This window comes from Callorhinus ursinus, unplaced genomic scaffold (assembly GCF_003265705.2).
Source record: "Callorhinus ursinus isolate GAN/ISIS: 27379988/994484 unplaced genomic scaffold, GSC_fseal_2.0 scaffold3, whole genome shotgun sequence".
NCBI lineage: Eukaryota > Metazoa > Chordata > Mammalia > Carnivora > Otariidae > Callorhinus > Callorhinus ursinus.
This window is the reverse complement of record NW_027397065.1, coordinates 18,338,522-18,352,680: the sequence shown is the minus strand read 5'-3', so window position 1 is coordinate 18,352,680 and position 14,159 is coordinate 18,338,522.

Here is a 14,159-nt window from a genome sequence, read left to right as displayed (position 1 = left end):
GTTAACTATACTGGAGTTAATAAAAATGATTCTGTTGTAAATGGAGAAGATGGACCAAGAGGGGAGAGTATCAAACTGTTAAGAAGCTGTTGAAATAGTATGAGCAACAAGAAGATTCAGAACTAAGACCATTGTAATGGAGATGAAGGAGGGTGCAGATGCAGATCTTTTGGTCACAGTTAACCTTCTCAGTCTGCCCCTTACTTATAGTGGAATTTAGACAGACATACATCTAAATGGTGGTTCTGTCAGTTGTGAGGTGCTTGATTTTATGCTGCACATAATTCAGATCACTGAGCATTACTTTAACTCATGCAGTACAGATGTAACAGTACCTGTCTCATTTAAGTCACTGTGAAATTAAATGGTAAATTCTAGATAAAATTCCTACTATAGTGCCTGAAACATAGCATGTACTTAGTAAACTAAACAGGTAATTTTTTAAAAGATTTTATTTATTCGTTAGAGAGAGAGAGAGAGCACAAGCAGGGGGAGAGGCTGGGGGAGAAGCAGACTCCCTGCTGATCAGGGAGCCCGACATGGGACTCAATCCCAGGACCCTGAGATCATGACCTGAGTGGAAGGCAGACGCTTAACCATCTGAGCCACCCAGGCTCCCCAAAGATAATTTTTTTTAAAGAAAATTATTTTTAATTATGAGAAAACTATTCAGTTCCTAAATGTACTTTAGCTTGATGGAATGAAAAGGGCACCGAGGCAGGAGACAGAACATTTGGATTCTAATCCAGCTCTGTCACTAAACAGTAATTTATCTTGAGAAACTCAAGCTTCAGTTTTCTAATCTGTGAAATGAAAGATTTTTCCTGCGTGCATGGGTCTTGACTTTAAGCAGCGCCGATACCACGAGTGGGTCCCAGCAGCTGTCTAGGCGGAAGCCATATTTTTCAAAGAAATCAGTAAACAGTCACTCTTCTTTAATCCCTGTGGTCTGCCATCGCTTTCCATTTCTTCCTCTCACAGGTTACCTGTCTTGTCATAACCTTGAATTGTTTTAGTTAATCATGATTCTTTCCTGCACCTACGTCAACTTTTCAGACATTCTTCATTTTGTCCGCAGGAGTGAACTGGGCTAATCCATGGTTACCTGAACCTCTACCACCCAGGGAACAAGGCCACATTGATGGCTCCATGGGAGACATCCTGGAGACCAAGATGAGGGCCACGACAACAGACTGGCACGTCCTGGCCCTTAGTCACTCAGGACCCTGTTTCCTTGATTTTCTTGGGGTTTAAAAAACCCTGAAAACAGAGTGGTGTTGGTTCTTTGGCTTCTTGCCAACTCTTCCTTGTTCTTTCTGTATTTTTCCATCCCAATAAATAACTGGTTGAATTTATAATATGAAAGGGTAAGTCATACTGGAAAAGATAATCCTAAATTCTCTCCAAACCTAAGAAAATTATTCTAAAATCATTCAGGAAAACCTCCTTATAGAATTAAAATAATATGGTCAGTTTAATATTTAATTGTAGAATTGGTCCTTCTTCATAAAAAGAAAGAAAATATAATGCTTATTCAAAAGCAGAAATAAAGTCATGTTTGTTATTAGAAAAGTTATCTTTGATATTTGAAGAACTAAGATTAAGGAGGTTACAATTGTTCTCAAAGTGGGAATAAATAATTACTAAAAATGCATTTGTCTTATAGGCCAATGGTTCTTAAAAAAAAAATCAACATTCCCTTTTGTAAAGATGAGAAGACAAGGTTAAGATGAAGGCTTGATTGACCTTTAAGTGCTAAGATATCCGTTTATCATTCTTTTAAGAAAGTTGTTGATATTCTTATAGGGTATAGGGCATAAACAGTTTAAAAACTGGGTCTGAGAGCCAGGTGTTATAAGATGCACATGTTATGGTTGAGTTATGAGTGTCAGCCACATCTCTTGTTTCAGTTAAACACCTCACTAAACCTGCTGGCAGAGCCTGAACCACTTCATCAACAGACTCGCCCTCTCATAAGTAATCCCAGCAAATGGCATCCTGCTCATCCTCAAGAAGTGTGAGAGAGGTCTGAGAGGGTGCCCATGCTGCGTGCTCCCCATCTGAGGAATGGCATGCCAGGATCAGCTGCGGAAATTAACAGGTTTGGGGTAAGCTGGGTCAAGAGCATGCAATATATACACAAAACACTCTCTTAGGCAAGAATAAAACATGCTGGAAACTTGTAGAACAGGAAGGAGGGTGAGCTTTTGCTACAGTGATCAACAAAACATATTACTAGGTATTTTTGGCAGGAAAATATTAAACTTCCCAGGCCTCTAAGCACTTAGCAGTCGATAGCAGCTTATGACACTGATGGTTATTTTGGTGGAGTGACATGATATGTTAGGCAGACCACAATTCATTCCTCTTGGACCACTACAAAACCCTACATGGTTGTAATTTTCTCTTCACGTTTACCATGACCCAGGGTTGAACGGCGCTCTCGTTCTCATTTTCCTGCGTATTAACCATTCAAATGTTAACACTCTGATAATGGACAGAGAATGGTTCTTAAGAATTACAAGGTTATGAAATTTCATTGCTGAATATAGGATAAGTAGATACAAGTATCTGAATACTACTGTGGTCTATTAAGCATAGAATTTATGGACAGCCTTTTTACTGTTGCTGTTTACAAGAAAAAAATAGTTTCCTTTATAATCATCCAATTTAATACTAACATGCAATAGTATATTGAATATAATATACTGTATTACATGTTTTAATTATTCACTTAAAAAAGTACATCTGTCTCCTCAATAGACTGTTAGCTCCTGAAGGGTAGGAGAAAGATTGTATTTTATTCATCACAGGGTCTAACAGTAAACAGATGCTCTATATATATTAATTGAATAAGTGAATGAAGTATTTCCAGATTCCTTTTTAATGAACATGAAAATTTACTACGTGTTGGGCTGTACAAAGCTTACTTCATGTGTTCCTAATGGCCACTGTAAAATCTAGATACTTTTATTTTTTCTAACTGAGGGGAGGAAGAAATGGAGGCCTACAGGGTAAGTAATATGCCTAGTGTCACAGTTAGTGAGAGTTGCAGTCAGAATTTAAACCCAGGTCTTGCTAACTTCATAGTTAGAGAAGAGATTTTCAGTTAAAATAAACAGTTAAAAAGGTATTTTGAGAAAGTGTGTTTTGTTAATCAAAAAAGAATGACTTAGTAATATTACTTTTTGTATAAATGCAAAGGCAAGATGAAATTTGGACTTACGGCTCTTGGGAACTTGGTACTTTAAAAATCCTGTGGCCCTTAGGCAGTGAAGATCTTTAGTTACTTAGCTGAAGTTATTGTTCTATATAAAACAGGTTTGGGCAGAAGTACCTGCTGATTCTAAGTATGAGTGAGAGAGCGTAGTAGGATAGGCTGAGTCAGAGTTCAATGACCTCAAAATGGTCTGGGAATGCTTTCTGCCTGCTGGACTGCATGGCCAGTCATCCAGGGGAAAGAAATCACCCACTGTATTTTAATGGAAAATTTGTCATTCTGGTTTTAATTGAAGGATTAAAAGGGAGAAATGAGAATACTTCAGACCTGAATTCCTGTGTGATTTAGGCTGCCAGGCTTCAAAGATTTCTCCTAGGCAGACAAAGAAGGCAAGGCCTGGTCAAGAGATACTGCCTTTGTTTGGTTTCCCAATGAAGCATACTGTGAGACAGGATTCTAGTGTAAGTGGTTTATTCAAGGTCATCCCAGGAAATAGCAGCTGGGGAGTAGGCAAGTCAGACAGGGAAGGAAAAGAAACCAATAAAGAGTTTTACATCAAGCAAGTGACTACCCTGGTGAAACTGGTGCTCAATCCCTCTGGGCTACTGGGCTACTGGGAGGCCCTGCAGAAGGTGCACCTTAAATTATTCCAGCAGAGGGGCAAGGAAGCCGAAGTGTTCTGTCTGCCAACCTCTCATTCATCATTGGTTGATGGCTACTTTTGAGATCAGAAACTGGTACTTCCTGTGTGTCCAGAGTGGACCAAGCTTTCTCTATGGCCGAAGAATCATCGGTGTTTTCGGTGAGCAGCTTTGGGTGTGCAGAAATGAGTGCCAAGGCACTATGGTACCATATACTTTAACACCGGCTACAGGTATAGCAGTAAAAATAGTAATGCTCAGCCATGTCTGTAGCACTTTGAAATTTAACAAAGAATTTTCAGAAGCAATACGTGATCTCAGTTTTGATTCTGTCAACCATCCTGTGAAGTCAGGAGAGATACTATCAGTCTTAATTTCCAGAAGAGGAAATGGAGGCACAGAGAGTTTAAGTATGTTGCTCATGGTTACACACATTGTAAATAACAGGGCTGGAGTAACAGGTAATCTTTTGACCTAAAGTTCATTTGGCTTTCCATTCTACTGTGTTACAATTGAGTAGCATATAAATTTATGTCTTATATGTCATCAAATTGTAAAACTTTCTTCAGGGGTATTTAGTAAGATATGGAAACTTTCAGCCAAAGGAAGTTGAACTTTTTATTTTTTATTTTTTAAATAGAATGGATAGTCTGTACTTCTATACCTCACTGGGATTTTGTGGAGACAAGTATAATTAAAGTTTGCATTTTGGGTGGTGTTTTATATCCTCATATTGGGGGGAATCACATATAAGTGAGAAATTAAGGAAGTTGGATTTGTGGGTACCCAGCTTGAATGAAAAAGAAATAGACATACAGGAAGAAAACAGAACAAAGAAAGAAAAAGGCACCCGGGCAAGTGTTATCAACATGAATTAAATATCTCCACTGTTAACATTTTTCTTTCTCCTCTTCAGTAACTTTAGTATGTATATCAGGTGGTCAGTCAGTTCATTAACAATTGAAGTTTACTGAATTACCTCACCTACTGAATAAAATACCAAACCCTCTATTCCTCTTTTCACACCTGGTCATGGACACAGCAGCACAACAGTGTTTATTCAGTCTTTGTATAGAACAAACATAGATATTATTTAAAGTCTTGAATGAGTATCCATTTTCAGGTAGCATATGCCGTCACCTACTGTGAACATTTCTGAAGTCCTCATGATTATTCATTTTAGAAATGCTATGTAATATTAATTGCATAGATTACTAAAAATCCATGGCAACATGAGTAACATTTTGAATGATATTAATGTAATTTTTCTATTATTTTTCCCAGTAGGGATTTTCCAGTTGGTTCACCTGAGGCATCCAGCTTGCTGGGAGATTAAGATATCTAGGTAATACTCGGGTTTTGACATGCAAAATGGATTGCACAGCAAATTAATATCACCAAAAACAGATTTTCTAAACTCCTTTGGTTTCCTCTGTTGCCGAATTTCTTGTGCCGTGTTGTTAATATTCTACCATGTTAGTGACAGAGCGGGAAGCCTCGGGCTTTGTCCATCATGGGGCTTAACTGGTGCCTGGGAGAAGGAGGCAATGATATAAAAGATGTAAATGAAAGTTGTGTCTCTCTGGCCCTGTAATATTATAAGGGGGACTAAGGCAAGCCAGGAGCAGACACATATAGATGTCTGCCCAGATTTTTACTTATTTGGAGTTGGCCTAGAGAAGGCCAGGTACATTAGTAAGAGGACTCTTTTTTTCCCGTGTCATCTAGCAGGTTGCCCATACTGACCTAGTCAGATCCAGTTAAATTTAGTGGTCTCCACCATGACCAGGCAGTCATTCAGTTCCTGATGTTCAGTTATCCCAGCCTATCCTTGTTTTTTCCTCGAGGTAAAAATAAGAGTCTAAGTTAGCAGCTTTCCCGAGAGTTTTGGTACAGCAGGGGCAAGGTGGCTTCATAGCAAGACCTGCTGAGTGGACAGCTCGAGCTGGGCTTGTGTGGAAGTGAGCTAAGGCAGATATCCCATGGGTTTATAGTAGAAGCTTAGGTGAGATCAGGATAGCCAGGAACCGTCACCAGGAGCATCACTTGAGCCAAGAGAATTAGATCCAAATTCAAATCTTCCTGGGCTTCTGCACTGGAGGTCTGCAGGGTACAAGACAAGACAGACCAGAGGCATTGCCCAAGGACCAGAGGATAAAAAGATAGCATAGGATTCCATAGTTTCTCAACACTACAAGGTCATGTAATAAGGTCTTTGTACTCCTCCACTCATATATCCATTCACCACTTATGGACTAAAGAAGAGAGTAAGTGAGATTTTCTAAGAGAAAGAACACTTTATTGTTTTTTTAAATCCCGTGGAGAGTATGCACCAACTAAAGGACTATTTGAATTATTGGGTTTTATTAAGTTTAAACAATTGGCTATTTTTCCTGGTTAGTTAGTAAAGGAGGGGGGGTGGGGCATCAAAAGAAAGACCACATCATTTAAAGGCAAAATTAAGACATTACTTTTTCTGTACTTCCAAAATGCTGTGTGATTTAACATTTTCTATTCTGATATATTCAATTTCTTTAACATATCACATCTCTTAAGCCTTCGAGATGGGGACCTCAAACTGGCCTTTACCAATTCCTCTTCATTTGATCTGTGCAACGTTTCTAAGTGTCCTTTATCCAGTCTTTTCTACTATCAACCTACTCCACATTTCTTTTTACTTCACTTAGACTAAGCCTTCTAACTTGTAGTCGCAATTCATGTCTTCTTCCCACTGCAGTCCATCTAGACTGTTGTCATATGAATTTTACTGAAGAACATGGTATATTTTGCTATTTCCTTGCTCCAAAATCTTCCTGCCTCAAAAGCAAATACCATGTCCCTCACACTGGGATTTGAAGATTTCTTAGGCAGGGTCCTGCTCCACCAACAGATCCGTTGAGGATCTCTGGAACAGAGTACATGTTCCCCTACTGGGTCTTTGTACTGTCTCTACTTCCCCAGAGATCCTTCTTTTCCATCTCTTCCCTGTGGATGGCAAATTCAAGCTTTAGAACAAATGTCACCTCTTCCAGAAAGTCTTTCCTGATATGTTCAGGCAAAAATCATTTTTACTACCTTATCTCAGCACTGTTTGCATGCATGTTAAATCAGTGTATTGGTCTTATCCCCCCTATTAGACTAAATCCTTTATATGCCTTGCTTATGGCAGTTGTTCAAAATATGGTGATTTTCTTGAATGATTAAAGGGAGGCAGTAAATCTTTTCAACTGTAACAGTGAGTTAGTAATGTAAACACCTTTGTATTAGTTACTGTACATGGGCACTGAATGATTTTTAAGAGGTACAAGTTAAGTAAAAATAATTTCTTATGCCATGTAACACATCTCTGTTGTTGCTGATAAGTTAAACAGGAATGTGTGAAAAGTCATGGCAAACACTAACAGTTGGAGCTTAGCCCAAGGCCTATAAATACCTAAAGAGGACTCTTGAAGACTGAGGATGGTTTTAATGGAACACATTGTTCTATGTAGATTATATAAACACATCGTTTTAAAAATACAAAATTAGAATATGTTTATAGTTCTCTACCCACTGGATCTTAGTAGTCTTTATTTTCAAGCCACTTGAACAGAAACAAATGAAAACTTATATAACATGAATGAATTTTGATATTTTTGATTCCATGTATTTTTGAATAGAAAATTTTTCTTCCTTTGAATTATCATGGGTAATATTTATCCTGAGGATGAACATGTTTTCAACATAATTAATATCCTATAATTTTAAATTGGAGAAGTAATATTGGATTTCACATATTAAAATAGTTTGGTTTTCCATCTCTTTAAAATTTATTTGAAATGTGGACATTCTCATTGATTTCTGTCTCCATAGTCTATATTCCAAGGACGTGGAATATTTTGGATTCAAATAGTGTTTCCTTTCCTTTTAATTCTTGCCTTGTGGAATAAGAAAGTTTGGATGGCCAATAAAATGGGACTTTTAAGCATCCCTCTAAATTGTAAAAAATGGGATCAATGAACTGAGTAAGTATTCCTTAGACACTTGAGATCTTTTATAGACTTAGAATTCTTTTATGTTGGGGAAATCTTTAGTATAGGGGGCACATGTAAGGAGAGGAAAAGAATTCTTTCCCTATCTCCTGTTTCTTCTTCAAACTAGATGTGAAAACATGAAACTTGATCAAATAATCTAATTTGAAAATTATAACATGAACACAAAAAAGGCAATCTCTGTATTTCAAATGGAATCAATTCTTGGCATCAGGGACTCCCCAAAGGGAACCAATTTTAATCCGATGAGCCAGTTCAAGAGAAGTATTACGCTTTAGCAGACTAAACTACATGTCAGCAGTATAAACTAAGTATTACACTTTAAGCAGAAAAGGACCTGTCCTGAAAATATGTGTGCCTGTGAGTGTTTTTGAAAACAGATTGGGATACTGGGCTGTCGTGATGTGCACTTACCTATAAGCCAGCAGTCATGTTCCTTGCCCTTCCTGATCCAGTGGCAGGAGCCACAGGGAGGAGTGTCGCTTTCTGAGATCTCCACCTTCCTCTCCTCTTTGGCACACATTGATTGACAGCCACTCATATCTCGTTTCCCTCCATTTGGTTTATAACCACAAGGTGACTCTTTTTTGGGCTACATGAGTGGGTATGTTTATTTGGCAGAATTGATGAGCCCTGGCCTCATAAAAACTGTATTGGAATGATACAAAACACAACCGTTTTCAAATCCAGTAATTTTACAGCCAATTAAAAGACTCTTTAGAGAAAACATAATGCATTTGATCAAGCTGAAAAATTCAGTGATTCGTATGAATGCATGTCCCTTTTTTGTTGTTATTTTTTAAAGTTTCCATCTTATCAGCATGGCCCGTCAGCCAAGGATACATTTGCAAAGCAAATAATACAGCTGATACTCTATTGTGTTTTTATTACATGGTTAGTTTAGTTATCTTTCCTTTCCCTAGTGTAGCATTTTGATAATGGTTGCTTGCTTTCTGAAATTTAGATTTTAATTCACTCTTTAAATCTAACTAGGAGGAAATTTAAATTAAAATGATAAACATGGTATCTAACATACACTAATGAAATTGTCTAAAAAAAAAACGATGGCTTGCATGTGTATCTGTTTAACATGGTTCATCAAAACTGTTGCAGTGGTATGTAATTTTAATGTAAAATTGCCCTCTTTGCAGGGAATTGAGCCTGCTGCTGGATCTTTAAATTTTCAGTGTCTGTTGTCATAGCAACCAGAATTGACTCTGGTACCCACTGTGTTCAACATAAATTAATTTAAAGACACAGCATTTCAAACAGTTTGTCAATTTGAAGTCTGTATCTGGCTAGGCCTCAGATTCCAATGCTGTTTTGTGTTTAAAATATCATTAAAATGTGTTCATTTTATGTTAATTAGACTTAATTGTAGGATTTAGTGTCTTAAATGTGATTTAAGAAAAATGTTGAAAACTAGTTTCTGAATTATTTGTGAGGTGCAAGCTTCTAATAATGTAGAGTATTTCCTTTTTAAAAACACTGGAATGTTACTGTTTGTCCACTCCAAATACCCTAGTATTATCTGAATAGACAAGCTTGATGTTACCAAAATAAATCCTCATTTTGAATGCTTTAGTCAAAGATCCTTCAGGCTCTGCACTCTGACAGTCTTCTAAGAAGAAGGAAGCTGGCTATCTCCTGCCACTTTTTATGCCTAATCAGTCCCTATTACCTTGAAGAGACATGGATTTTCACATTTAATCATTCTAACCAGTTTTAACGTATTTTTTTCATGTAACTTTTAGGGCATTTGGTTTTCAATGTAGACACAGTTAAGAGACCAAAGAAGTAATATATATATATATATATATATATATATATATGTATACACACACACACACATATATAATAATATATATTAATAATATATATATGGCTCTTTTGATGAGGTTCAAACCTGTCTTGCTTTCTCTTTCTGACCTAGGCAATTTTTACAGCTGAACCTACAACATTTGTTCAATAAATATTTTATGTTTTTTATACTCTATTATCGTAAAAGTAACATGTGGAAGTAAATTACACATTATGATAGATGTGAGAGCTTAAGGAAGAGAGAAACTATATATATATTAATAATTATATTAATTATATAAAACTATATATGAATAATTATATATTATTTTTATATAATTAATATAATATATATCCTATTTGAAATTATCTAATTTATTGCTATGATATATTAATTTTATTATAGGAAAAGATTTCCAATATTTTCTAATAGTTCTAAGTTGTCCAATAAAAAATATCACACCTTATTTCTGAGGAATAAATTTGTTCTTCATAGTGCTATTGAGCTTTATGTCATGCTCTTCTGATCATGGGAAATATTTCTTCTCTTCCTCCCAGAAAGAAGTGTGGTTTTCTCGGAAATGATTTTATTTTTTCTGAACTATGCAATGTTAACTTGAAGTCATTTGAACCATAATCCTTCACTTTTGGATTTAAAATGATAGACTAGCTTGTGGGATTTCAGGAACACTGCCTTCATATTTCTTCTGAAATTAGAAAGAACCCTGTACATTAAATATTTAGAACTTTAGTTGTACACATAAAGCTCAGTTGCTACATCAGCCTAAGGTTTATATGCATGACTTGTTTTCTACCTTGCTATATTGATATAAACTAGAACAAGACATTTAAGGAAAGACAGGAATCTGTTACAGCCCTTATGTGAGTCATCAATGCCCACTAGACAGTGTTATTAATAAACCAGTAGAGACAACACATTTGAAATTCACTGCTCCTGAGGGGATTTGTTCTAGGAGATATATATATATATATATATATATATATATATATATCTCAAATCAAAATGTGGAAGTCTGAAAACTTTCCTGGTTGAATTAAGTCCCATGAACACCTGTCTCTAGATGAATATGCTATCAATCATTACACTAAATCTTTTGTTGATTACCATAAGTAAATTTGGAAATTTATCACTAGATTCAACTGAAAACACATTTTTAAAAGAATATTGAGAATTCCTTAAATAATAAACACACACTTGGGGATTAAAAACAATTAAAATTTAATGTGATAACTGACCCATAATCAAAGGCTTCATATGAATGTAGTTTATAATGACCCAGAAGGGGTAATAATGAATGATGGTGAAAAGACTCTACTTGGAACTTTTGTGGGCTGAGATACTATTTTCTCCAAATTACTCTGATTTCTATCCTGAGAAGCTTAAATTTGATATGGTGACACAGATTTGGAGACTTGGGAAAACAGGAGTCACTTTTATAAAGCATTATCCTGAGGATTGTGACCAGAGCTACGTCCTTCCCTAATCTGAGCATCCGCACTAACAAACTCCGTCTGAAATGAAGGGGCTTCTAGATTCACACGACTATTAAAGTTACCCCAAAATGGATTTATACCTCCAGCTCCTTCCATATTGCATGGCCATAAATAAAATAAATTATGGAATAATACTAATATTTTGAGAGGTAGTACTGTACCCTCTCCCCTTTCTGTTCTAGTCAGCTTCAGCAGTCCAAATGTCTGGGGAGAGATCTAAGTTTGCTGGAAAAGGAATGCAAAGACAAAGAATAAGTAACTTCTGCTTTGTCAAATAAGATTAGAAAGGAACACAATAGCCAGGCAATTTACATAAGACAGGATTTCCCGATTTTCTTTATTCCTTTCCTGCTCTTAATCCTTGGGTATTAAGGTTGTAGGAATCTGCTTATAGTAGTCTTCTGTAGAATAGAGCAAAGTCCCCTTTTGCCTTTGACAACAGAGCTATAAGATGGTTCTTTGTGACAGAAGGGGAAGTATATAAACTACAAGAAGGTACCCTTTCCTGGTCTGGAAATTTTGTTAGAGGTTGCCAAGAAAACAAGAAGAAGGATGTCTTTCTCTCCAAGTCCAGAGGGTGTGAGATGAGTCAGAGAATACCCATAGGCTTGGGAGTGGAGAAGGTAAGAAGGGATGGGGCATAGGGGAAGGTGTCATCTTGCTCCCCACGTGGGACTCTGAAAAGCGGTCACCTCTGTGGTTGAACCTGTGCCATTTTGGAAGGTAGGCCACATCAACGAGACTGTTCAGTAGCAAGGAAGGAGACTGTAAAGCTCAGGAAATCAATGTGGCATTAATGCAGAATTAAGCCAGTGAGTCTATCATAGCAAGAGAACTGGGGTTGAGCCAATGGACCTAGAGGTTGGAAGAAAAATGTGACAGTTACTTGAGAGTTGGTAGGAATGGGAGCTGAGGTGAGGTCCGGTCAGCCTTTGTCCTGCCCATGGCAGATCTGAGTTCCACTAAATACAAGTTTTAGTTGTGAGTGCCAGAAGGGGCAGCTGCTTTCAGGTGGATAAGGGTGTCATCCCAGAGATCAGAAGACTTTCTGTCTGAGGACTCAGATCCTTCTCCTCTGCCACAAGTTCAACCATTTGCTCTCAGCATATATTAGCCATCACCTTGGGAAAAGAACCTGGGAAAAGGGAGAATGTTGGCAAAATGGAGCATTTTTTGTCTAAGAGAAATTGAACACTGCTCTCTATAGAAACTACTTAGATTTTCAGGTTGGACTGAGTTTAAAAACTGAATTGAACTGCTTCCCCCCCCTTCTTTCTATCTGTCTGCCCCGTTCTCCCTTACCTTTCTCTCTCTAGGACTCTAATTACTATATGTCCCAAGGTAATGGAGGCTTTGTTCATTATTTTTTCACTCATGCTTCCCTCTGTGCTTTTATATAGATGATTTCTTTGGACTGTCTTCAAGTTCAGTGATCTTTTCTTTTATTATATGCAATCTACTATGAATTTCATCCATTGAATTTTGTATTTTGGATTTTTTCCTTTTCAAAATTTTATTTAGTAGTATCTCATAGTTTCCACATCTGTTCTGAAGTTCCCTATTTTATCATCTATTATATCCAATTTTTTCTCATAGTTTCTCTAACATATTTATTATGGTTATTTATCTGTTAATTCTAATATCGGGTTTTGTCTTTGTCTAGTAACTGTTTTTTTTTCCCCTCTTAACTATGAGTCATATTTTTCAGTTTGTTCATATTGACTGCATACTGGATAATTATTGATGCATTATAGAGACTCTGGATTCCACTATCTTCCTCTGAATAGTGTAGTGTTTTTTTGTTTTTGTTTTTTTTCCAATCACGTAGTTAACTTGCTGGTAAAGCATTTAGTCCTAGTTTGTAAGTTTTTTTTTCTTTTTTCTTTTTTAAGATTTATTTATTTATTTTGGAGCGAGAGAGGGAGAAAGAAAGAGAACTCAGGGGAGAGGGGCAGAGGGAGAGAGAGAATCTCAAGCAGACTCCCTGCTAAGCATGGAGCATGACACGGGGCTTGATGCAGGGCTGGATCCGATGACGCTGAGATCATGACCTGAGCTAAAATCAAGAGTCAGACACTCAACTGACTGAGCCACCCAGGTGCCCTTTAGCTTTTAGTTTTTAATCCTAGAGTGTGGTCCTTCTGGGACTTTAATGGAAATCCTGATGTATTTATGAACCCTTAATTCCAAAATCTGACTTACTCATAAGGTGCATTCACTGAATTCTCTCTAACCATTGCCTCACCCCAGCACCCTACATATCTGAAGTTTAGGAACCAAAGGTTTGAGTGGGGATCATACATAGATTTATATATAGAAGGGGGTTTTATTCTTCTGTAGTTCTTTCCCCCTGAGCTCTCAATTTTTAGCCATTCAGGCAGCCCCCAATTCTCTCCTCTGACTCTTCTACAATAATATCTTACTTCAGTCCTATCTACCCTAGGCTGTAGACTGGGAAGTGCCATTAGGGGAAAAACATATAAATGTGGTTCTCCACCAGAGTGTTTTCCTTCTTCCGAAATCATATCTTCTTTTGTTTATGCTGATTTTGTCATTCTGCCTGCCTTCACACAGTAGTACTTTTCCCCAGACTTTCTAATTGTTACCAGCAGGAGGGCTTGTCTGAAACAACCTACTTTACCATTATTTAAAAACCAAAATTCCTAAAGTAGGAATGAGCTGCAGTATAGAGACCAAGGAATAATGATAAGAGATAAGGTTGAAAATATAAACAAGAACTTAATCATGCAGGGTTTTGTAGGCCTTGGTGAAGATATTGAAATTTATTCTAAACATTATATAGGCATGAGAGAATTTTAAGGAGTTATTTAATTTTATTTAAAGATACAGTGATAGTTCTACATGATCATATGGTAAATAATAGTACAGGTAGATCTACATGGAAATACATGGCAAATAGTAATATTGGATAGGGTATTAATCATAAAAGAT